Below are 24,743 nucleotides of genomic sequence, written 5' to 3'. Positions count from 1 at the left end.
GATTATGGAAGGAGGAGAAAGCATAAGCTTGGGAGGTTTGCAAGAGGCTGTTCCTGTGGTCCCCACATCACAGAGCCCTCCATCTGCACCTGAGCCTGGACTTGGGAAAAGAAGGGGTCAGACTTTGTCCCAGCCTGGAAGAGAAAGGCATATATGGCCACGGATGCCCACGACGTGGTATGTGCAGAGAGCCCAGAAGAGGCCATGATCCATCCAGTTCTTGATTCTGGGAACTATTGTCTGTAACAAGTGCCGGCACACGACGGTGGCTGGGGCTGGAGCAGGCCAACCTGGCTGAGCTAGGGAGGAGTCTCAGGGGTCCAACCAAACCTGGCTGTCCTGTGGGAGAGGACTCCTCTCTGAAGGCTGCACATTAGGTGAGACAGACATGGGTGAAGGTCTAGGTCACTGCTGTGTCATGAATCTGGGAGGTCCTAGCCTACCAGGTACTCTGAGGTAGGGTGCCTGGAAACCCTGAGGCTGGATTACTGATGACCTAGATTCAGATGTGGACAAAGTCAAGGCCTGTCTGCTTTCCTGCCAGACACAGTGGGCTCAGCCCACACAATCTGCCTGCCAGATCCTGTACTCAAAGTAAGTCTCAGTGTAACCAGGGCTTCCAACGCCAGTCAGAGCTGTGTGAGGGCTGGTGAGTGCGCTGTGCTCAAGCAGTGTTGCCCCGAAAACAAGGAGGTCTCTATGGTGGTGACCAGGGAGCTTTGACTGCCCCAGCAACATGAGTGTAGGGCTGGATTTCCTGAGAAGGACCTGGGTAGGTTGCAGGACACTGGGCCTCAAGGCTACTACATTGATTCTAGAACAGAGGTTTCTGCTCTCCACAAGAGCTTGGGGCAGGAAAATCGAGCTGGAGGTACATGTGATGGGCACCACAGGCCCTTCTTCCCTGGCCTGCAGTATAGCACAATCAGGTTAGCCCATTTGGGGAGGAGCCCAGGACTGACCCTGGCCTGGCCTTGTTACTCTTCCTGGCAGTGAGTCTCTTTGAGCCTTCTGGAATATGCTGTTCCCTGTTCTTTTCCAAATGAAGGACTTGAGGACCAACATAGGGAAACTGTTCTCTCGACCAAGCAGTGGGCCCTGTCTTAGGAGAGGGGAGCGATGTCCTGGTCTGCAATGAAAGGAACCTAAAGTGGGGCCATGCTTCCAGTTTGAGTGTAAAGGAGGTGACCCTCAAGGTCAACTTTGACTTGAGAGCAGCAGAAGGTGCCTAGCTCCTCCTCTTCCTCCTGCCCCTCTCCCTTTCCCCTTCCTCATTCTTCCCAGAGGTGCCTGAGAACATTTTCCAGAGAGAACACCTAAGTCTCAACAGAGCCCACCACGGGGCCCTCTGTGAATATTTGGTACAGATGCTTTCTACTGACTCCCAGTCATGCTTTTTATCAACTGCAATGCCAGGGTCACGGGTTGTGATTCTGTGGTGAGAATCAATTTCATAGATGTCAGTAAACTAAGAAGAGGATTAATTCAGGCTTGGAGGCTGAGCACGACAGCTATTTTGGGTCAAGTCCACATTTTATTCCTGAATGGACTCTGGCTTCCGCATCCTTTCCCCAGTTCAGCTCGGCAGCCTTCGTTTTGAGTTCAGTGCACTGAGTTTGGCCATGTGCCTGTAAGGAAGTCCTGGACTGATTTCCAATCATGGGGGCCTTTCCCCGCCATCTCCTGCTGTTCGTTGTAAACACCAAGCCACACAGAAGAGAATTTAGAAACCCATCAGGCAAAATCCCGCCTCTCTTAGCAATAAATTCTCTTCAGCCTTCCCCTTCGATCTGGGTCCATGTGTGTGATGGCTGGACAAGGACACTTGCTTTATGGTCTATTTATTCAGTTAATGTTAGCTGTGTCTCTTTGTGGCCTTTGAGTCTTTGAGCGCATCATTTACAGTGGCTGCAAAATATCGTGTCAAGTGGATAGACATGCATTATTTAATCATTTGCCTTCTGTGCACATTATTGCTGGAAGCCAGGTCACCTGACCTGATTTTGGCTCATCATGCACATCTGCTAGTCCCACTGCGGGGAGGCACAAAAGTAGGGCCAGAATTCAGGCAAATTTATTCATGAAACATTTATTCACTGTCCGCTTAAGACAAGGATCTGTACCAGGGAGAGGGTGAGATTTGGTGGGGGAAGTAGGAAAATGTGGCCCTTCTGATACCCAACTGCTTGAGAATCTGACTGGGGCTAGGAGATGGGCCTCCAGGTCTCACAGGTTGAAGGGGGATGTTAGGTTTGTGAGTCCCAGGAAAGGTACAATATGTCTGGTTCTGAGAAACTAGGTTCTCAAATGATTGGGATTTGTCTTTTAGACATTGGTACATTCCCACTTATTTGTCACTGATGATAAAGTAGTCAAGCTCGGGACTAATTTACCTTAAACAAATAAGCAAAGACTCTAGGGGCTTTTCCTATTATCACTTTAATTTAGGCATGTGCCTTCAGATGATTCTTGAGTAGGAGGAGAAAAGATACGTAAGTAGAGCTGTATGGCTGGAAACTGTGGGAAACACAGGAGTTTTCCCCAAATGACTTGTGTCCATCAGGCACAACAGCAGGTTCACAGAGGCTGAAAACCACTACTTGTTACTAGAATAACTGATACTGAGCTCCTGCCTCAAGACACACTGTATTAGGCACTTTGCATAGGGAAGCGTGATTTTCTTTTTCTTTCTTTCTTTTTTTTTAAGGTTTTATTTATTTATTTATTTGACACAGAGAGACACAGCGAGAGGAAACAGAAGCAGGGAAAGTGGGAGAGGGAGAAGCAGGCTCCCATCCCAGGACCCTGGGATCATAACCTGAGCCGAAGGCAGACATTTAACCACTGAGCCACCCAGGTGCCCCGGAAAGCGTGATTTTCTTTACAACAGTATTTTAAGGTAGGAATGATTCTCTTCACTTTATTTATGGAGTTTGCAAATTAGAAGTTAAGTGACCTGCTAGAGGGGACTTAGCCCTACCTCTTTCTAGAGCCAGGTGGCTGCATAGTATCTCATGGAACCCTGTCTCCAAAGAGCAGTCTCTTGGGTGTTTGCCCTGCAAAACAAAATGGTAACTGGAGAGTAACCCAGACCTAGGAATGCAAGAGAAATTATATGTACTAATTTTAGAAAGCTCTCTTAAAGTAATTTACTTCCCATCGGGAGTATGTACTTAGAGCTGAGATTGATAAGAATATACACTTACGGTTAGTAGTTAAGTTTATTTTGGTCATTTTCAAAAGAAATTGTACCTTAAAATTAACATACCACATCAGTGGGCTAAGAAACTGATCTCATCCTCACTCTTTCTGCCGGTAGATTAAAGACTTTAGGGTATTTTCAGACTTCTGTTCTGCCCTGAAAAGTCAGGAGGCCAGACCAGAAGCTACTGCCCAGCGAATTTCAGTGGCAGGGCTGAGTCTATCCGCTGAGCCAGTAGCTGGATGTGTACTGTGGGCAGAAGAGAATTCAAGGGATCCTGCATGAATGTTCCCAGGGCCAAGGCAGTCTGGGCCTGATTTTTAAATTTCACTTTGTTGTTTTTCTTGATTACTGTCACAATCCTAATTTATTGTCCCATACATCAGAGCTGTGGGCTCTGCTTTCTAATGGTATATGGAGAACTGTGTTCAAGGTGCTGATTTACCTTCTTTCATGGAAACCATATTTTTCCTCTGAGTGTGGATGCCCTCGATGCTCTCATCACTGACTTCCCCTTAGGGAATGCTTCCTTTCATTCAATCCCTGTGCCCTGTGCTCAGAGGGATTTCACTCACCATTTCCTCTAGAGGCAGGTCCACCACGCCTGCCCTGCATCTGGATTGACATCCAGTCTACAGGCTGACATACACCCTTGAAACTCTGCAGTGAATTTGGGGCTAGAGATGCATTCATGAGTCCTTGGCATACAGACGGGAGCTGCATCCCTCTCCCAGAGTAGGCGAGGTCAGCAGGGGTATGGGTGGAGGGGAAAAGAAAGGAGACCAGGATCTGTCTGGGGAAAAATCACAATCAAGCTGTCAGTGGAAGTTGGAAGGGTCATAAGAGATGGGTAGAAGAGATGGGAGCAGAATTGGGAAAACACAGGTGCCCCAGGGTTTTGAGGAGGGAGTGACTGGGTGGGTCTAGAAAGGCCAAGAGTCCCCGGCTGTGTGGGGCCTGCCCGGATTCCTGTCTGCTGTTCTTGTTAATTTTATCCAAATCTTAACAATCATAAATCCTGTGTGATGGGAATGAGTCTAAAACCGTTTTTCTCAGTTGACTTTATTTAAACTTTTAAACTATTATATGATCATTAAAAAACATCTGGAAGAAAAAGTGGAAAGAAATTTAAAATACCTAAATTTGAACCTTTCTAAACACACCAAATGTCAACCTTTCTGTATATTTTCTTTCAGTGGCTTTTCAGTGGCTTAGGGTTTTTAAAGTTGTGATTGTAATTATACTGTATATATAAATCTGTGCTCAATTTACATTTATATCCCAAGTATCAGTCTATGATGGTCTTTTAAAACACAGCAAACCTCATTCACCCTGGTACAAAGCTCAGCATTTGCCTTCTGTCTTCTTCAGAATATTGCTCCCATCTGCTGTTATATGTGTTCCGGCTACTAGATGTCAGGTACTGAGAGTAATACGTAAATTTATGCCCCCAGTGTCTTCATCTCATATCTCTAACAGCAGTGGGTTTTGCCTCAAGTGTCCTGATGCTAAAACCCCAAGTGTACAAATGTTCAGAACAGTTATGCTTCCACAATTGCTCCTTTGAATATAAAATTGCCTTTTTTATCCTGGTTGACGCTACTTGCTGCCTTAGAATTGTGCTTTGTCTGATACAGCCGCTCACACTTTTGCTTTTGTTTGCATTTACCTGGTATAGCTTTGCCTACCCTGGCGCTGTTTTATTTGACATGAGTCTCTTGTATTTATTTAATCTGGGAGGTTTTGTCTCGTAACAAGGGAATGTTAAATACTTATATTTATTATCAGAACCATTTTGGGTACCTCCTGTCATCTCATTTTATGTTTTCTGCATTTCTTTTCTTTTCTGACTTCTGCGCCATGGCAGAGAATTTCTTTTATCTTCTGCAGTGATTTGGACGGGAGACATCTTGTTTCTCACTCCACTGATCTGCATTCTATTGCCTCCAATGAATGTTTTGATTTGTCTCTGTGTTCGGTTTCTAAGCAGCTCTGCTTATCACAGCCGGGCCCCTTCTCTCCTTTGGTGGAGGCGACATCCTCCGCAGAATGGTTTTAAAGGCCCTCTGTAGTTTTTTCTTTTTTTGCTCACTCTGGAAAGGGGCTCCTGCCTGGGTGCCCAGTCCTGCCTGGGAGACCATCCTGCAAGATGAAGGGACCATCCAGGCCCCAGCCAGGGGGCAGGTGTGTTTGGGGACGGTGAGGGGGCAAGGCCAAGACTATCCTCACTGCCGCCTGCGGAAGCCCCAGGAAGAGGTGCTTGCCGGCCTTTAGTTGCGCAAAGCAGCCTGAGCAGATGTCCCAGCTGGCAGGGATGAGCTCTCTGCAGAGAGAGGGTCCCAGGGCTGAAGGACCAGAGTGAGAGTGGATGGGGGACCGGAGCTGGCTGGGTTTTGTCTCTGCCCTACAGGGGTGGTTCAGAGCCTACCAGTCTTAAGCAGGAGATTTCCTGGGCACATGAAGTATTTGGAAATAGGCTTTTTAAGACTTGTAAAAGGGATTTCAGTGAGGGCTTTTTCAGTGTTGTCTACTCACTTAACCAGGTATTGCTCTAAGGTATTGATATTAATACTCTCTCTATGGGGCAATTAAAATCTTTTAACAACTTGCTTAAATTAAACACTCTGGCATTTTTTTCATTTATGCAAGATAGTTGCTCCTTTGTATCCCCAACACAGAGGGGCCAGTTCTGGGGCGGACATTTTCACAGCCACAGCCCCTGACAGGGGAGGCGTGGGGCCTGGGAAGGGCAGGGCAGGGCTGGCTGGGGAGAACTGCCTGCCCCTGGCTGGGCCCCAGGGTTTTGAAGAAGGTCTCCAGAGGCAGACACAGGCCAAGCAAAGCTTTTCTTTTCTTTATTTCTTTTTTCCGGCTTGATATAGATATTACTGACAAATAACATCCAAGTATAAGGTGTACAGCATGGTGATTTGACATGGGAGTATATTGTGAAACAATTAGTGCAGGGCTTTATCTTTTGAAGGGCCTGGAGATGGGAGTCGTTCTGGCCAGCCAGCTCCCATCCTGCATGTAACCAGGCCAAAGCTTTCCCAACAGTGGCCTCAGACCTGCTGGTGAGAAGGGGGCAGAGCAGCGCATACAGGGGTAGAGTGAGGGGACCCGCCTGGCTCCTGGGGATGGAGGAGAAGCCAAATTGTGACTTAGGAGAGCTAGACCATTTCTGCCTGACACTAAAGGCTGACCCCTCATTAATGGCAAGTTCCCGCATCTCAGCTGATCCTCTGGAATTCCTTGGAGCATTTCGGCCAGAATCAAGAGGGTCCAGACAAGGAGGTTCCCAGGAGGCCTTGGGGGCTAGGACAAGTCCAGGCCTTGGCCACTGAGATTAAGGTCATCCCTCTAATTTCTATACCACTCCAGGCCTACTTGGTCATAATGGCCACTACCAAGCCCTTGGAGGACGAGATGGGTAAACTGAGCTCAGAGGTGTAGATGACCTATCCAAGGTCACTCTCCAGGTCAATCCCAATTCTCTTCAGTGTCCCCAAATATCCACACTTCCATGTGTGTTGGTGTAAACCCTTTGGCTCAGGTGTTAACATCTGGGTCAGACATGTGCATGTGTGCGTGCATGTCCGTGTGTGTTACCACCCCCACTTCCCTGTCAGTTAGTCCCTCTTCCTCTGCGCCGCTAGCACTCTCTGTTCATCCCATTATACCACTTCCTTCGCTGCCCTGCAGTTACCTGTCTGTGTTTGTCCTCCTTGCAGGAGGCAGTACATAACGGCGGGAACTTCATGCTGCTCTTTGTATACAGTGGAACACATGAATTTTGTTAAGTGAATACAGATGAATTCCTAATTCCACTCACTATACGTAGGTTACAGTGGTTTGGTCCAATTAAATGTGCAATCCTTTTATGAGCCACTAATGTAAAATTATGTTCTTCTGAAGGTTAGCAACTGAAAAACTATTTTGCTCAGCATTCCATGCCCATGGGGAGCCTGGCTGCTTGGACCACACAGCTTCACAGAAGCTCCTTGTGGCCACATGCTCTAATTACAGGCAAAGGTCTCAAGAGTGGGTCTCGCAAATGAAGCGTATAAAGGAGAAATATTTTCACTTTGTGTATATTCAACACGTTTCTGCAATATACCAGCCCCTGCCTCCTTCACCTTCATGCTGCTGCCTTAGATGCTACAGGGGGACCTGCTCAGACTTGATGGGAGATAAGGTTGGCAATAGAGGATCTCAATTTGGCTCACCTACTGGGGTACCTTATTCCAGAGGTTTGAGGGAGCACCTAGAAGGGAACATCATGAAGTGATCACGTTCATTTCCACATTTCCTACAGTACACAACCTGTTCTGTTCTGGAATTGACTAACCCGCTAAGGATAGGCACCATGTGTCATTCACTTCCATTTCTCCAGTGTCTGGCACAAGGCTTAGCACACAGTAGTGTTAAATGTGGGAGTGAGCAAGCTGTGAACCCTTGCTGAGAACCTACTGTGTGCTAGGCCCTGAGCTGGGGGCTGATCACAGGAACATCTAAAAATTGACCCATGGGATCAGAATGATCAGGTAAAAGGGACCTGGCTGGTAAAGGTGTACTTTCTGATGCCCAACCACTGGAATCATCTGTGTCTTTGTTATTGTCATTTTGATTTCCCAATTTGATTTTATCCTTCAGAAGTCACCATTCTACCCTGTTGTGTTTGGTGTTTTGACACACATTAATCGTAACTGGGGTCGGTGGTCAGAGGAGCCTTTAACATTCTTTACCAAGTGTTTGTCATTTCCCATTAGTGATATGTTTAAAATCCCTAGGCACTTGTTCCTGGATAACTTGTCAAAATCTCCGTGGCCTTGCCGACCTCTTTATTTATCCTCCCAGAACTGTGGAGGACATCTGGAACCCTAACATGACTTCCTAGAGAAATCATAGTGTGGCATCATGGTCTCTTTCATTTTCTGTCATCTTGCACATCAAAACTCCTTTACTCATCAAGGGGCTCTCTCATAGCTGTGAAAGTTCCCTCCCCATTGCCTCACACCCTTCACAGAACTGCAGGGGCCTCTCCCTTCCTGCCTTTGTTTTCCATTGTTATCAGAAGCGTAGCCAGGAAGAGAAATCTGGTGGTCATCAGTGACTGCAGCTATTAGAAAAGATAGCTTTTTCTTCTAACACTCCGGCCCCCCAGGGAGAATGGGGTCTGGTTTCTAATCCCTGCAGTTCACAGAGAAACAAGCACCATGAATTCACGATGGCAAATTCAGAAAAATTTCCTTTTGTGAAATGAGCTCTCTGCTAGGGAGGGGGCCACTGGCTGGCAGGTGCTGCATCTGAAAAGGACTGCAGGATTTGCAATGACCCTGACTTGGGCCCTCAGAGCAGTCACCCTGGGAGGCAGCTACCCAGGCAGGGGTGTCCCTGAGAAACCATGGCCCAAATGATAACACTGCCTGCTTCCCAGAGCACAGAGAAAAGGACTCAGTCCAGTGGGCAAGGCTTCTGCCTCCTCCCCCACAGAAAAAGTCCTCTTAAGTAAGCTTTGTGTCTGAGTTTGAGCACTGCAGCGGTGCTTGGCTTGCCACTTGACACCGGCAGCGATACTGGTAGCAGACCTCCCACCCTTCTATTGCCTAGGGCTTTCGGGAAGACCAAATGAAGGAAGAGGCTGTGCACCTTGTTGGAAAGCAGAGAGCAACGCTAGGTGTGTGGGACTGTGGTGCTGTCTGGCCACTCTCTCCACAAACTGGCTTTGGGCGTGCTTGGTCCCCTGCTCCACAGGGCAACCGTATGCCCACATTCTGTAAGCGGCCTCAAATCAGTGCTTTCAGATTTCATCCCCTCTTTTGCCTATGAACTTTTTTGGCTTTCTAACACTTGATAGCCTGATACCCAAGGCTTTCCAAACCCTTCTTTCTAAACATCTATTTCCTACTGAAAACCTCTTCTCCATTTCAGGGCCCCCAGAACACATCATTGGCATTCCCAGCCCTGTTCATGGCCTCATAGTTTTCCTTGCCTTCCTTCTTCACTATACTCACCCCTCAGAGCCTCTCCATATTGTATCCACTCTGGAAGACCAAGCAGAAGACCTCTACACAATTTAATCAATGAATCAACTTGCCCTCTTTCAAAATAATAGTCACTGGGCTTCTGCCGACCTTGAACCAGGGAGGCAGTGATCACTGCCTTGAACCAGGGAGGCAGTGTTAAGAGAAAGTTTTGCAGTCAAAACCCCTGGGTTGGGGTCATGGTCCCACTTCTTACTGCTTGTATGACCTTGGGCAAGTTAAAGTACCTGAGCATTGCTTTCCTCAGCTATAAAACAGGGATAATCACAGTATCTCTCTTGTGCATATAAAGTGCTGAGCACAATGCCTGATGCACTGTAAGCATTCAATAAAGGAAGGTTAGTATTACTCAAAGAACTTTCATATAAGTTGTCATGTAATGGCCATAACAGCCCAGGGAAAGTAGGTTTTATTGCCCCAGATGAAAAAAAAAATAAGGCTCAGAAAGGTTAAAGCACTTCCCTGAGGCCACACACTGGTGGTGAAGCTGAAATTCAGATTCAGGTCTGGCTGGCTGGGATCCATAGCTTTAGCCAACTGCCATAGCCAATGTGCCTTAACCAGACCTCTTGTACTTCCTTCAGCCCTTCTTCCTTGGTTTCCTCTGCACACTGGCCTCTCTCTTCTCCTCAGCCAGACCCTGGGCTCTTGCAGAGCAAGGTTTATCGAAATGCGTCATTCTGTGTTTGTTGAGTGAATGAGAGGGAATGGATGGGAAAAATGCATTTGAAGATCAGAACTTATCCCAAGAGAACATAGTACAGGGACTTAGGTCCCTGAAAGTCATGGGTCTCTCAACAGAACCATGAGTGAACCTGTCTCCAGGATCTTCCCCACCTCAGTCCCCTCACCACTTTGACCGTGGACATCTGACTATGTTACTCTCCTCCCAAAATACTTCTAGGGATCCCCATGTTTGCTATGCAACTAGTCTGAGTGTTTTCTCTAGAGTCCAACATGCTTTGTTGACGTAAATCTTCATTGAGCTTAACATACACTTCTTTGGTCCAGAAAGCAAATTTTTGGAAGAGGAATAGGTATTCAAGGACAGCAACAATGTTCTCCCTCAGAACTATACAGCAGGTGGACCCAGAGCCTGTTCTCCAAGCCAGGAGAACATGGTTCTCCTGGGACTATGGTTTCTAGATTTATGTCCCATTTATTTTTAAAGCAAAGCTGCATGTAAACTGCTCTAAACACTAAGGTCAGAATGTCAGGACTTCAGGATAAATAGGGTAGAGAACAATGACCATTTTGCTGCTTGCTTTACCATCCCAGGAAAGAAACCTCACATGTGTTAATGGAAAGAGAGAAGAATATGAAAGATTGGGTAGGATGCCCAAAGTTACTGAGAACCTACATTCTGGTGTAGACGCAATCAGATGAAACTGTCCTTTCATCCTCCTCAGGGACCAAGCAAAGATGGGGAATGTGGTAGTGAAAATGTAGAAAAGACCATGGAGATTCTCAATGGAAAATTCTCTAATTAACCAAAAGTTCCCTATTAAAGAACATCTGAAATTCCATTTCATGAAAGCTACCATTTTTTTTAGCATCTACTACATATGAGGTATTTCATTTGCATTATCTGATTTGGTCCTCACCACAACTTGCAAGAGAGGTGGTGTTAGCTCCATTTTATAGAGCAGACAACTGACAGTCTTTTATTATTTTTTTAAGATTTTATTTTTAAGTAATCTCTACACCCAAAGTGAGGCTTGAAACCACAACCCTGAGATCAAGAGCTGCACACTCCACCAGCTGAGCCAACAAGATGCCACGACAGCATCTTGATCACAGCCAATGGATAACAGAGTGGCTTTGACCTCACATACGCCTGATTACTATCCAGGCTCTTTCTCCTAGAGCTTAAGGCTTATATTTCCCTGAGGAATCTTGGAGTCAAAGAGAGTTAGAGCTCTTGGATCATCTGTTTTAAGTATACTTTGATCATCTTCTTCCTCAACTCATTTAGCAGGGGTCAAGACCTGTGCATAATGCAGTTAGCTAATTTGTTTATCCATTGTATGCTTATTTAAATGGCTTGAAATCTTTCCTCAGTATCATCATCTGCCAGAAAATTGGGGCCACATCAAGGTAATTCATGAGCTTATCCTGAGCAAGTATTTTCTTTTCTTGTGCAAGTATTTTCAATCATGTTTTAACTAGTAGTAAATCTTTTCCTTCATTTATCTGAAAATTGTTTGCTTGTTCTCCTTCCTGTTGTCCCTGTCTTGTAAGATTCTATACGCCCCTCTGATAGTAACAATAGCTAATATTAACTGAGCACTCACAACGTAACAACCACTATTCTAAGTGATTTTACTCAATCAAGGAGGTAGGCTCTGTTACCATCCTTATTTTACTGGTGAGGAAATGGAAGCACAGAGAGACTGATCAATTTGTCCAAGGTCACACAGCCCAAGGGGAAGAGCTAGTATTTATCTCAGGCTGACTGATTATAGAACCTACTTTGCTAAATGACTTAGTTTGTAAAGAATATTTCCTCCTAAGTGGAAGCACTCTAGAATAGTGTCATTCAGTAGAAATATAAACTATAAATGCAAGCCACATATATAATTATATTTTCTAGTAGACACATTAAAAAGGTAAAAAGAAACAAGTGAAATTAATTTTAATATATTTTATTTAACCCAATATATCCAAAATATTATTTCAACTTATAATGTTCTCATTATTAATGAGCTATTATATATTCTTTTTCATACTAATTTTTCAAAATTGGGTCTATTTTTTTTAAAGATTTTATTTATTTATTTGATAGAGAGAGATCACATGTAGGCATAGAGGCAAGCAGAGAGAGAGAGGAGGAAGCAGGCTCCCCGCTGAGCAGAGAGCCCGATGCGGGACTCGATCCCAGGACCCTGAGATCATGACCCGAGCCGAAGGCAGCGGCTTAACCCACTGAGCCACCAGGCGCCCCTTGGGTCTATATTTTATACTTACAGTTCATTTCAGTTTAGATTAGTCACATTTCAAGTGCTCAATAGCTACATGTGGCTTGAATAACATGGATATAAATGGGCATTCTTCTTTCCATATTTCATCTATGATTTGTTTCTGTTTCCACTTTAAGTTTTGCATTAAGATTAGACCCAAGGAGGCCTGGGTGGCTCAGTGGGTTAAAGCCCCTGCCTTTGGCTGAGGTCATGATCCCAGGGTCCTGGGATCAAGCCCTGCATGGGGCTCTCTGCTCAGCAGGGAGCCTGCTTCCCTACCTCTCTCTGCCTACTTGTGATCTCTGTCAAATAAAATCTTAAAAAAAAAAAAGACCCAAGAAGCCTATATTAATGAAAACATACCCTTTGGATAATTTGGTGGGCAGAGCATCAGTTGAGTACAGTGGAGAGAATTTAGGAATTAACAAATTACCAAAACTGGAATTACTAAATTTAAATTACTAAAACCTGGGTTCTAATCCTCATCTTTGCCACTACTGGGCTGTGTGGGGCCAGTGGCAAACCTCAATTTCCTTCAGCCTCTTTCCTCACGTTAAAGAAGAGATGATGGTTTATGATTATTAAGGTTCTTCCCATTTCTAAAAACTCTTTCTGCTTGTCAGGGGTTTTGCATCTGTTTCCACTTTCCATTCAAGATTCCTGTATGAAAGAGCTCATCCCAAGTTGGGGACTACATTCGCTATGCCCAGCTCTGTGCCTGGCACATTGCAGACACAGGAATGTTTGTTGAATGAATAAAAATCCTGTTCTTTGAGGGAGCTGTGAGTTTCCCAGTTTTTGCCAGAATGCCTATAGCAGCCTTAATAATTAATTACACTTTTATTTCCTTTCTCATATTGGCATAAAGTCTTGATGATCAAAGTTTTCTGAAGGCCAAAGCCAGAATTAAAGCCATTTCCTGATCCTGTTAGCAAAGGAGATGGTGCTCAGCTGTAGGCATGGCTTCCTAGAGACCCCTGCAAATAGCTTTCCTCTTAATACATGCTGTTCTGATGTTGAAGAGAGTTAATTAATGACTCTAAATAAGAAAACAATCAAATCTGTCTGCAGTCATATGAGTCAGAGCAGACCCAGATGGGGACCCAGGTCCTTGGCCTGCAAGTGCCCTCAGGAAAAGCAATAGCAGCCTTGTTCCATGCATCAGAGTCTTGCAAAGCCCCAACCTAGAAGGGGGAAGGAATTACTCAAAATGGATTGGAGGCCCAGCCTGATACGAGGCATTTTCTTAAAAGGTAAGGCCCCCTACCTATGCATTGTGCAGACTGAGATCGAGAGAGGAGGAAAACCAAGTCTATTCCTCCTCTCCTCTCTTTAGACACCTAAACAAGAGCTACTAAATGGGGAGTTCTCAGGCACAGGATTCTTGTGTGTGTGGCAAGACTGGGGCAGTTGGCATTACCACCCTGGCAGGACCATAGGACATGTGACCTAAAGCATACCAAGCCTCAAACCTGCTTACCTGCAAGAGTCCTGAAGCAACATATGAAGGCAGAACGATGGTTATGATGACATGAGGGCAGGAATGTGATGAATCCCTGAGATTAGCAGCAGCTCACAACAATGCAAACTTTTCTTTTGGTGTTAGAGACGGTAAAAACGTGAGACTGGCAATAGGGAGGAGTCTTTTACATGCAAGTGTCCCTCAGCACTGGAACAGGACTGTAGCAAATAAAGATAAGCCCTATTTCTTTGGCTCTACATGTACTCTGTGAAATAGTATCAGCCTTCTCATTGCTCCCCCATTCTTGCAGATTATTAAAAATACATTTTGCTGCCATCCTTGATTGGCTTCTTGTGAAATTCTTCCACTCTGGAAAGAAAACTCTGGGATGCTGGCCATGAGGGTCATTATACTCCCCTTTCTCCTCCTTGGTGATCAAGTGCAGGTATCCTTGTGTCAGGATAATATGTAAAGTATTGTGGTAATATCCTTGAAGCATTCGAAAGGATTCTTTATGGCTTATTCTGAATCTTTGTTGGTCCCCAATCCATTCCTCTAAAACTTCATTAGAATCTCATATAGGACAGTTTAAAACTTCAATTTAGCTTCAACAATAGCAATAGGAAAAAAGAGTGGTAAGAGGAGGCTCTGGAGTTTCAGAGATCCGGGTTGGAATCTAAACTCTGTTCCTTCTGATCTCTGTAAGCATGGGCAAGCCCTTTTCCTCTCCAACCTTTATTTCCTCATCTTGAAAGTGGAAATGCCACCACCACCTACCTCATAGGACTGTGAGGATTAAATCCATTCTCACATGTGAAAAGCCTGACTCAGAAATGTTTCCTCTTATTATTAGCTTGTAATTCTTTAAATAGGGTTTGCCGGTGGGTTCATTTGAAGTGATGCAATAAAGGCCTCTACAGCTCTGTTTCTTCCTCTTTCTTTCTGGGATGAGCTTTGGGGAAATCCTCACAGAGGCCATAGTCCTCAGAGCTTGCTTCTACTCCATGCCCTAAATCCTGCCTTCCCACTGGAGGGGTTGGACTAGTGCTCCAGAACCTTGGACAGCTCCTCTCATTTGCGCCTGCAGGCAGCCTAAACCAATGGCAGGGATTTGGGGGATTTCCTTAGAAAGACTGCATTAGTGCTTGGATTTAGGAATCCCAAGGCCTTCATTCTCACTCCCAGCATGCATGCTATTTTCTTGCATCCTCAGATTCTTCAACACAACCAGCTCTCCTGGAGAAATTCTGAGGAGCATCTCCTCAGAAACCTGTTAACTGCACCTATAAGATTTACTAAATCTTCACCCCCTTTCCGTCTCTCCTGTGAACTCCAAGGATTTTTTTGAGCCCAAGAACAGAAACACCACCCACATCTTCCTGTATCTGCTGATATTTAATTTGTTTGGCTTCTGTACAAGGATTAAACAGTCTTGATTAACTTCAAGTGAAAGTAATAATGTATGAGCATGAAGAAAGGTTTTACAAGACAAAGAGATTTAGGTATGAATTAAAAGAAACATAAAATAATGTTATTGCCTGTAGGTGATGTTAAGTACCATTCTCTAATCAGAATAAGCAGGTGGTTCAATTTATGAGATAATTTAGCTTTTCACTCTCTAATGCAGAACACAACACACATATGCAGTCACCTTCTGAACAGGCAAGGAAGAGATTAAGTCCTATTTTTACTTTATGATACTGAGTCACATAGTTCAATGCAAATCACATGGATGCCAAAGTAGGAACAATACCAGGTATTTAAATACCGCCTTTCCTTTGAGGAGCTCTAAAGATTTTGTGGCTGTGTGAAATCCCTTCAGAGCAATTCTGGGAGAAGAGACACACATCACCAGATGAGGATTTAAGACAGAGCATGTTTCATCCATCTTTCCTACTCCCGTCGCTAGGTCTAGAAGAGCCAGTGTTTGCCAGTCCTGTGCACTTAGTAATAGCCTCCTGGGTTCTGCATTTTCTGGGCCATACTGTCAACCAGTAAAAGAAGGCTTATCTTTGAAAATATCTTATTGACTGATAATGAGGAAGAGAAGAGGATAAACTGCAATAAGAAAAGGGGGTGGGAATCATAGTGAGAGAGGAAGAGAGAGATGCCTAAAACACCCTGAGCTTGGTAAGTATTTTCTACACATTTTCCTCATAAACAGATTTGAGGTCCACCCCTGGACAGAAACTTGGACAAAGACATTTTGGCTCTCTTTAAATACTTATTCCCCCTTCTTAAAAAAATATTTTATTGATTTATTTGACAGAGAGAGAGAGAGCAAACATGCAAATGAGAGAGCACAAGCAAGAGGAGCGGCAGAGGGAGAGGGAGAAGCAGGCTCCCTGCGTGGGGTTCAATTCCAGGACCCTGGGATCGTGACCTGAGCCAAAAGCAGATGCTTAACACACTGAGACACCCAGGTATCCCCTTAAATATTTCTATATGGGCAAAGCCAGTGGAGTTCTACTGCTTGAACTAGTTTGAAGGAACTGCCATCAAGAACATCAACCTAGGATTCCAAGGGCAGACAAGGAGCCCCAAAATAAAAGGGTTTGTGGTTTTCACCTGACATTGCCCATACCCACCCTGAACCGCCACACTATGGAGGAGCGTTAGTTGTAAAATTACTACTTTTCCCAGTAGAGGTCGCTGTGCGTACTGGCAGTGGATACTTGCAGAGACTGGACCAGGCAGGGCTGGGCTGGATGGTGGCTCTACAGTCTGGTAACTGCTCTTCCTATGGTTCCACTGACAATGGTCTAGCCCCTCATCCTATGGGAAGGCGTTCTCTGGTGGGGATTGTCTCAAAGCCACACAACACCTTTGCTATAAAAGTAGTATGAAATTGAGGTCACTTGCTGGGAATGGGTTTGTCTGGGAGGGCTGTTCTTATCCTCTAGGGGTGTCACCTCATAGTGGTATCTCTGTGTCTCACCTGTGTTCTGTGAGTATACCTTGTATTACTGAGAGGCCACCTGCCACTGACCAGCAGCCCCAGATATATGTCCCTTCCACACATGAAGGCCAAATTGACAAAATTTGCCTTGCCACAAAATCTGTCACCCACATCATAAGGGACTGTGATGATGAGCACCCCAAGCCCCACCTGGAAGCCCATGTGGAGGGGTGAGGTGGAATTCTGGGCCCCAGGGCATCCTATTACAGCAGGTTAAGGTTTCTGAGGGATGGGAAGGGCCAGGCAGTGGTACTAGATGTTAGGGTCAGACCTGAGACCCCAAGAAGGCTGAGGAGGGCTCCACATACTTGTGAGGTCCTATCTTCTAGGCCACACCCAAGTATGCAGGCTAGGCCCAAGGCAGCCTGAAGCTACCCTCATCCTAGGGCACCCACTGGGCCCTAGGCTATTTAGGGTGGCTTTAGAGTGGAAGGGGCTACCACCCTGCCCCACCCCCAACATCTAAGGTAAGCAGTAAGTGGTTCCTCTTCTCACAGGCACACACAGCTAGATTCACAAGCTCACCATGACACACACATGAACACTGGAGCACACACAGGCACATTCACCCAGTCATACACATTCACACATTCTGACCCACATCATCACCTATGCAAACACACGGTGACACAAACACACTCAAACCTCGGAATCAAACTTGACCTAACATGGTTGATGGGGCGTGGGGGCATCATCCAGTCAGGATGCCCCTCCAGACCGTGCCCACTTAGGTCTCCTGAATCCTGGGACCCTCCCCTCCAGGTGGAGCCCCCGGCCTGTCCGTGTCCTCGTGGTCACAGGTCTTGAATGTCCCCCAGAAGGGACCCTAATTACCATCGCACACCCGGCATCCTGGGGTGCCGGGCCGGCGTAGGGGGTGGTGTACCGGAAAGAAGGGTGCGGGGCATAGTACCCAGCCAGGGCGCAGCCGCCTCCTCCCTCGGGATTTTCCATCCCGGCTCGCGCAGGCCCGAGAGGAGCGAGCGAGCGCGCTTTGTCTCCCGCCCGGCTCCTGGCATGTTTCCGCGGAAGCTCTCCGCGCCGCGCCCGGAGCCCCCCCTTCCCTGGCCGCGCCCCCCGCCCAGCGGGTGGCGCAGGCCCGCCAGTGCTGCGACCGCCGCTTTGTCCTACGGAGGATGCTTGGGCAGAGCGCAAAAGCACGGTTCCCTAAGCGGCCGCCGCGCGCCCTGGAAGCAGGTTTCGGTAGCCAGATCTGGGGCGCTCCCAGCGTGAGACCTAGCAGCCCCAAAGGACTAGAGGCTCAGGGGGCATCTGCCCCGAGCTTCGGACTGCTAGAGAAGGGACCCAACCCTTCCCGCCCGCACATGCCCATCCGCGTCTGGCTGCCGCGGTGCAGGAGCCCGGTCGCCGGGCGGGGCGGGACGGGGCGGGGCAGGGAGGGTCGTCTCCACTTTTGGCCCCTGGTCTGGATCCAGGTAGAGAGGGCCTAGGAGGTAAGGCTCAGGTAGGGAGAGGTCGGGAGGATTCCCTCCACCCCTCTTACTTTCCCCCACCGCACATCCACACCCAAGCCACTCGGACCGCAGACGAGGGGCCCTGAGCATGGAGAAGCCCCAAGAATCCGTCAGTACAGTCCTGTGCCCGCGAATTCAAGCACGGTGGGGAGGGGTCTCCCGTTTTTAGCTCCTCACATCCCAACCCCTCCCCCCAATAACCTAGGCGGGTCCAAGTGGGAGGGGGAAGAGTCCCCTGTCTCCATCACCATCCCGTTTCTCCTCTTCACAAAAACCTAGGTTTCAGGAAAGGGGTGGGCACAGAAAGGATCTTTCTGACATCCCAAACAGCCCCTCCTCAATAAGCCCAGGAGGTCTGAGCGGAGGAGGAGGAGTCCCCCGGTCTCATCCATCACACCCAGACTCCCTTTGTAACCTCAAGCAGTACAGGTGTTATGGGGAAGGGTCTCCCTGCCTCTGAACCTTTCATCCCGTAACACTCCCTCCCATTCTCAATAATCCAAGCAGCCTCGTTTTCAGGCACGGGGGTGGGGGAAGGCTCCAGGCTCCTCAACGCTCTCTCAGTAGCGGGGAGGGGGGGTTCCCCCCAGCCTTTGCCCCTCACACACTCTCTCGCATTGCCTCTCCACCATAAAACAAAAACTAACCCAAGCTGCTTTGACTTCAGGCGCTGGACCGGCCACAGGGAGGCCCTCGAAGAGTCAGCAGCTCTGCGGGACAGATGGTCTTGTAGGTGGTGAGGAGAGGTCCCATTAACTCCCCAGGCCCCCTCATATCTCAGTTCACCCCCCCCCATAAAACAAAAGCGAACCCAGCAGCACCGACCTCAAAGAGGAGGGAGGGCTGTCAGCGCTCGGTAGCGCAACCAGCTCCTCCTGGCTCCTCACTGCCCCGGCTTTCCCGCGGTGGCTCTCGCGGTGCTGGCGGCGGCTGCAGCGGCGGCAACAGCTACCGCGGCTCTCGCGTCCGGAGGCTCCCTCGGACTCAGCACCTGGAGCGGCGAACAGCTCCGCGCCTCATTCCGCTGACTCCGCCTCCCCTGCCCCGCCGTAGCCAATGGCGATTCTAGCCCCGCCCAGGAGGCCGCCCTCTGTGGGGGGTGCCTTCTCCTCTCTCTTCCCCCCAGCCAGCTGGGTTCTCCGACTCTTCGTCGTGACCGCGTCCCCCTGAGACTGCCGGAGTTTTCCCACAGCCCTCTGGAACTCGTAGTCCTTTAAGAACGCGGAGGGGGCTCATGTCGCGGGTGGGTAACCGAAGGTGGACTGCATTTCCCAGGATGCATGAAGAAACTGAGGCGCTGAGGAGGGCGGGAGGACTGTTTCCATAGCAAAGGCGGCTGGTTGGGGATGGCTGACAGAGAAATGAAATGGGGCAGGCCGCCGTACCCTCGGATTGTGCGTGACTTCGGACAGCCTCTTGGGAGGGCGTTTCAATTTTTTTTTTTTTTTCTCCTCGATACCCACCACAGGACTCTGGGCCTCAGTTTTCCTATCTGAGAAGAAGGGCGTGGATCCGTACCCCTGTCCACAGTCCGCAGTGATGGGGCAAACCGAGGTCGAGCCGCTTTGGTTTGCCCAGCAAAGGTGAGAGAGGACGGAGGAGACCTGTGGCTTCAGAGTGTGGCCTTCCGACTTTATCCCTTTATATTCGTCTCGATTTATCATAGAGGAGCGCTTTACTTTAGGTCATATCCCTTAAGCCGTCAAGGAGGCCTTCTTATCCAGTCTTCCCCTCCCGGACTCTTCGCCTCGGTACACCAGCCCTGATACGGCAGCATTTCCCGCACGGTAGCCAGAGGGCGCTACTCAGGCTTCCCATTGCCTATGGAATCGAGCCCACACGCCTCTCAACATTGCTCTAAAAGCCCTTCTAAATCTGGTGACCCCCTTGTTCTTTTTTTTTTTTTTTTTTTTAATTTTTTTTTTTTAAAGATTTTATTTTATTGATTTGAGAGAGAGAGACAGTGAGAGAGAGAATGAGCGAGGAGAAGGTCAGAGAGCGAAGCAGACTCCCCATGGAGCTGGGAGCCTGATGTGGGACTCGATCCCGGGACTCCAGGATCACGCCCTGAGCCGGAGGCAGTCGTCCAACCAACTGCGCCACCCAGGCGTCCCTGACCCCCTTGTTCTTGCAACATTCTGAACTTCTCTGGTAGCTGAGAGGCTTTAACCACCCGTTTTCTCTAGCTGTGGTAGTTCCTTCCACCCTTGTACTCGACTCACCCTTCACACTCTTCAAGCCCCAGCTTAAACGTTGCCTCGTCCCTGAAGCCTTCCTAGATGCCCACTCCATATTAGGTACCCCACCTTTTGTGTGAGCCGCGCCCTCTACTTTTTCTATTTTACTTGCGTGTTTATGTATCCATCTTCCACATTAGATTGTAAGATCTGCAGGACAGAGGTCAATTGAACGGTAATTGAATTTTACTCCTAAGGTTGCACATTTCCCATTGCTGAAAGCGTTCAACTAGAGGGATGACACCTCAGTGAGGAAATGTTTATGCCATTCATACAGTGGATTGGAATTTTGCTTGAATGCCTTGGGAGCCCTTAACAATCCTGTGACGCTAGGGATTGATAGATTCGTGCCAATCATTACTTGGAAGTCTTGTCAACTTTCCCTAAATGTCATCAGTTCTTCATGTTCCTCTATTTCTAGCTGTTTGCCCTTCTCCTTTCTGTGCCTAAATTCCCTACCTCCCACTCCCTTTCTGAGAAGGATCTTCTGCCCCTGTCAGTTATGTAGTAATGACAGTCTGAGATCCCTGCCCTTCTTTTAGTTCTCTACTCAGCATCATAGGGCCCTGGTGGTGATGTCCCCCCTTGCTAGTTAATTTTTTGTTGTTGTTTTGTTGTTATTGTTATTTTTCTGGATCTTTTCCCACTCAAGGCTCTGGTGTTGGCCAGATGGTCCAATTAATCCCACACATGCTTCATATGTCACCCCATCCAGACTTTTGGGTGTATTTCAGCTAAAGCATTCTTGGGAGAATTCCTTAATATATGGGTATAATTAATTCATGGCCAAAGAAATGACCAGGGCGACTGTTACCCTGAACCTGATTTAAACCAAAGAGACAGATCCTGAAGAAAATAAACCCTGTCATCCTTGAGTTGATGACATCCACAGAGGGAAGACTAGGATGGGGGAATGAGTCAAAGGGATTATATTTGGGGAGGAACTAACAGGAAGTCTAAGAGGCATGGCAAAGAGGCTTTGATCCAGGCTAAACCATGAGGGAAGACCACCAAAGCTGGGTAAACAGATGAGGCCTCATTACTGAAGATGAGAAAACTATAAGGAGGCAGGGGGAAATGGAATTTATGCTGACAAAGAGTGTATACTTCTGTGGATGCAGTGAGAGTAGAGGTGGTTGGAAAACAGGTGGGAGAAGACTAGACCACAGGGTGGGCATCAACAGAACTTTGGCTGAGTCTCAGCAGAAGGCTAGCAGAGAAGACTACGTGGAGCTACACTTGAAACTCTGAAGGTCACCTTAGCACTTACTGTTGCAAATAGTAAGGAAGCCAGGGTACCATGATTCTTCCAGAAAGCGGGAACTGAAATAGCATTGGTCCAGCCAAGTAGAGTAAGGAAAGCTGGGTTCTAATTCGGACTTTGGCTATGATTAGATGTGTGACCCTGAGCTGGACCTGATTCTTCAGTTGTAAAATGCTACTTATTGGTGTTAGGGAGCAGCTAATAAGATAGAGGTGGGGGAATCCAAACCCAATTACTAGCTATGTGACCTTTCACAAACTACATTTTCAGATGTGTAGTTTGCTTTATTTGACTATGTTGTAATAGGTAAGTGAAATGCCTTATGTAAAGCACTTCACAAAATTAGGCATTTTAACAAATGTGCTTCATCTTGGATTATCAGAAATTGGTTTTATTGTGAATAAACAAGCATGGGGTAATGCCCTGGGTAATCTGGGTTTAAATTTCCATTCTCGTATTCGTTGTATCATTTTGCTCAATATATTTGTTTCATCACTTTTTAAAGGGTGGCTTTAGAGCAGAGAAGCCTAAGAGAATGGAATTCTAACTGCTTGGAAGTTAGAGTTATACAGGATTCCAGGGGAACATTAAGTTAGTCTCCTACCTTGTTAAAGGGGAAAGGAAGTGAAGTTCCATAAGTCTTTTAATTAAGTAATGAGGGGATTAACTGGAATGTTGAATCTCAGATGTGGGGTTTGAGTGATTAGCCAGGGCTGAGTGTTGAAGAGCCTAGTATTGTTGTAGTATACTAGGCTAGTGTCCTATAGCTTTATTCTAAAAATAATGAAAGTTTTTAAGGAGAGATGCATTTTGAAAAGGTCTAGGGCCCGTGTGGAGAATGGACAGAAAATGAGGCTAGGATGTAGTTTAGAAGCTGCTATGGTGACCCAGCACAGAATCTATGAAGACAGAAAAGAGAGGGCATATCTGAGATGTATTAAGGAGGTAAATAGTAGGAGAACTTTGTGAGTGATGAGCTGAGGGCACAGAGGATAGTGGTGAGTCAAGGATGATGCCCAGATGTCTGTCTTGGGAAGCTGGGTGGATGGATGGTGGTATTTCCCCCTGAGGTGAGGAATAGTTAAAGAGCGGGTGGGTTTCAGGTGAGCAGGAGACATCCAGGAGAGATGTCCAGTAGGTGATTTGGAGCTTGGCTTGGGAGAATGCCTTAATATTTGGAAATTCATGGCCAGAGAAAAGATAACCAGAGGGACTATAACCCTAACAGTAACTAAGACCAAAAAGATCCTGAGAGCCAGTCATCCTTGAGAGATGTGATCCAGAAAAAGAATCTTAAGTTATCAACTTATGAGCATACACATCGTAACCAAAGTCAGGGGAATGGATGAAATTCTTCACTAGAGAGGGTCAGTGAGAAAACCAGAATCCCTTGGGAAATACCAGTGTAGCTAACTCTTGGGGAAATTTTTTTAAAAAGATTTTATTTATTTATTTGACAGAGACACACACAGCGAGAGGGAAGACAAAGGGAACACAAGCAGAGGATGTGGGAGAGGGAGAAGCAGGCTTCCCACTGAGGAGGGAGCCCAATATGGGGCTTGATCCTAGGACCCTGGGATCATCAGCTGAGCTGAAGGCAGACAGTTAATGACTGAGCCATCCAGGTACCCCTTGGGAATGGTTTTGTAGGGGAGGAGGGAGAAAACCAGAAAGGATGTAAAGTTGAGAGACAATTTTTTTTTTAAAGATTTTATTTATTTGACAGACAGTGATCACAAGTAGGCAGAGAGACAGGCAGAGAGAGAGAGAGGGAAGCAGGCTCCCCACTGAGGAGAGAGCCCGATGTAGGGCTCGATCCCAGGACCCTGGGATCATGACCTGAGCTGAAGGCAGAGGCTTTAACCCACTGAGCCACCCAGGTGCCCCCTCAGTTTTGTTTTAAGTTGGGAGAGATTAAGGACATTCAAAAATGCTGATGGGGAAAAGCCAGTAGAGGGGCAGTTGAGGATAAAGGAAGGGAAGGGTTGAAGGATAGAGTGAGGTCAGCAAGAGGGTGGGAGGTGGTGGGGTTCGGAGGCAGTCTCAGGCAGTCTCAGGCCACTTTTCCTTTAATACAGGAAGGGGAATTGGAGATGCAGGTAGGTTGTAGGTCACTAGATAGATAGTTGGGAGGTGGGCTCAGGAAAGGAGGCATTTCATACCCAGTGGCCATTATTTCTCATGTGATGTCAGAGACAAGGATATTTGCTCAGCATGACGAAATGGGATGGAATGGAAAGCTTGGAAAAAAGAGTGAAAATGTTCAAAATAGCTGCAGTGGAAAATAGAAGGGAAAGCAATAGCAACCCTCAGGCCCCACAGAGCAGTGGCGAGGGCCTGCTGAGGTTGAAGGCAATGGGTTTGTGGTAGGAAACTAATTTTTAGGGTTGTAGGCTTTCTTCAGCTTCCTCTCAGCCCTGAGATAGATATGGGGAAGGCTATTGGTGAGGCTGACCCAGGTCTTGGCTTTGCTGGAAAGCCAAAAAGCAGTAAAGTTGGAGATATTGACAAGAGAGGTAGAAGTGCTGGTCTACCAAGAGGAAGGGGGTGAAGCAAGGATAGAGTGGGCAGATGAGAGGGGTGGGGTTCTCAGTGTAGTGAGAAGATAGATGTGATGGGTGGGAAGGATGAGCAGGGAGGGCAGGCAGTGCTGAGTAGAAGGAAAGGAACTCTGGTCAAGGGCACTGGCAGGGTGGTTGGAATGGACAGAGGATTGTCAGGGGAAAGCATTGAAAGGCAGTTTTGTAGGTCATCAGCAGGTCTCCCAGAAAGATAGATGCTTTGAAGGAGAGAGGAACCCCAGTAGCCCTGTGTCAAACTGTATAGTGAGTGGGAAGGTAACAGATGGTAAGGAAGAGGGAGAGGGTGCAGAGACCTCTGACATGAGTGTCACAGAAATCAAGATGTTGTGGAGCCAGAAAAAGCCCTCTTACCCTCATAAGAGTCATGAGCTTTCTTATACATATTCATGGAGATATCTCAACATCATCTACACGTGATCAGTTTTATACATACGTAAAACTCAGAATGTCTAGGAATAAACGAAATCATAAAACAGTTCTAGATTTCATGGTGAAGTTGTAACAACCAAGTTCCTGCAATTTACATTTTGGTATAGTGTGTAGATTTGAGTATGTGCA

The 24,743-nt window shown here is 47.0% G+C and overlaps 1 protein-coding gene across 1 annotated transcript in view; it reads right to left on the bottom strand.

Annotated features, from left to right (window-relative positions):
* SMPD3 (sphingomyelin phosphodiesterase 3) overlaps positions 1 to 19,079 on the bottom strand; it is a 78,269-nt gene extending 59,190 nt beyond the window's left edge. Inside the window, exon 1 of the mRNA XM_044255865.1 lies at positions 18,928 to 19,079. The gene's annotated coding sequence lies outside the window, so the exon portion shown is untranslated. The remainder of the gene's footprint in view (positions 1 to 18,927) is intronic.
* Positions 19,080 to 24,743: the final 5,664 nt, after the last annotated feature.

The sequence above is a fragment of the Neovison vison genome, chromosome 7 (assembly GCF_020171115.1).
Source record: "Neovison vison isolate M4711 chromosome 7, ASM_NN_V1, whole genome shotgun sequence".
In the NCBI taxonomy this organism is placed as follows: domain Eukaryota; kingdom Metazoa; phylum Chordata; class Mammalia; order Carnivora; family Mustelidae; genus Neogale; species Neogale vison.
Note: the sequence above shows the minus strand (reverse complement) of the source record. Positions and strands in the feature narration are given on the sequence as shown.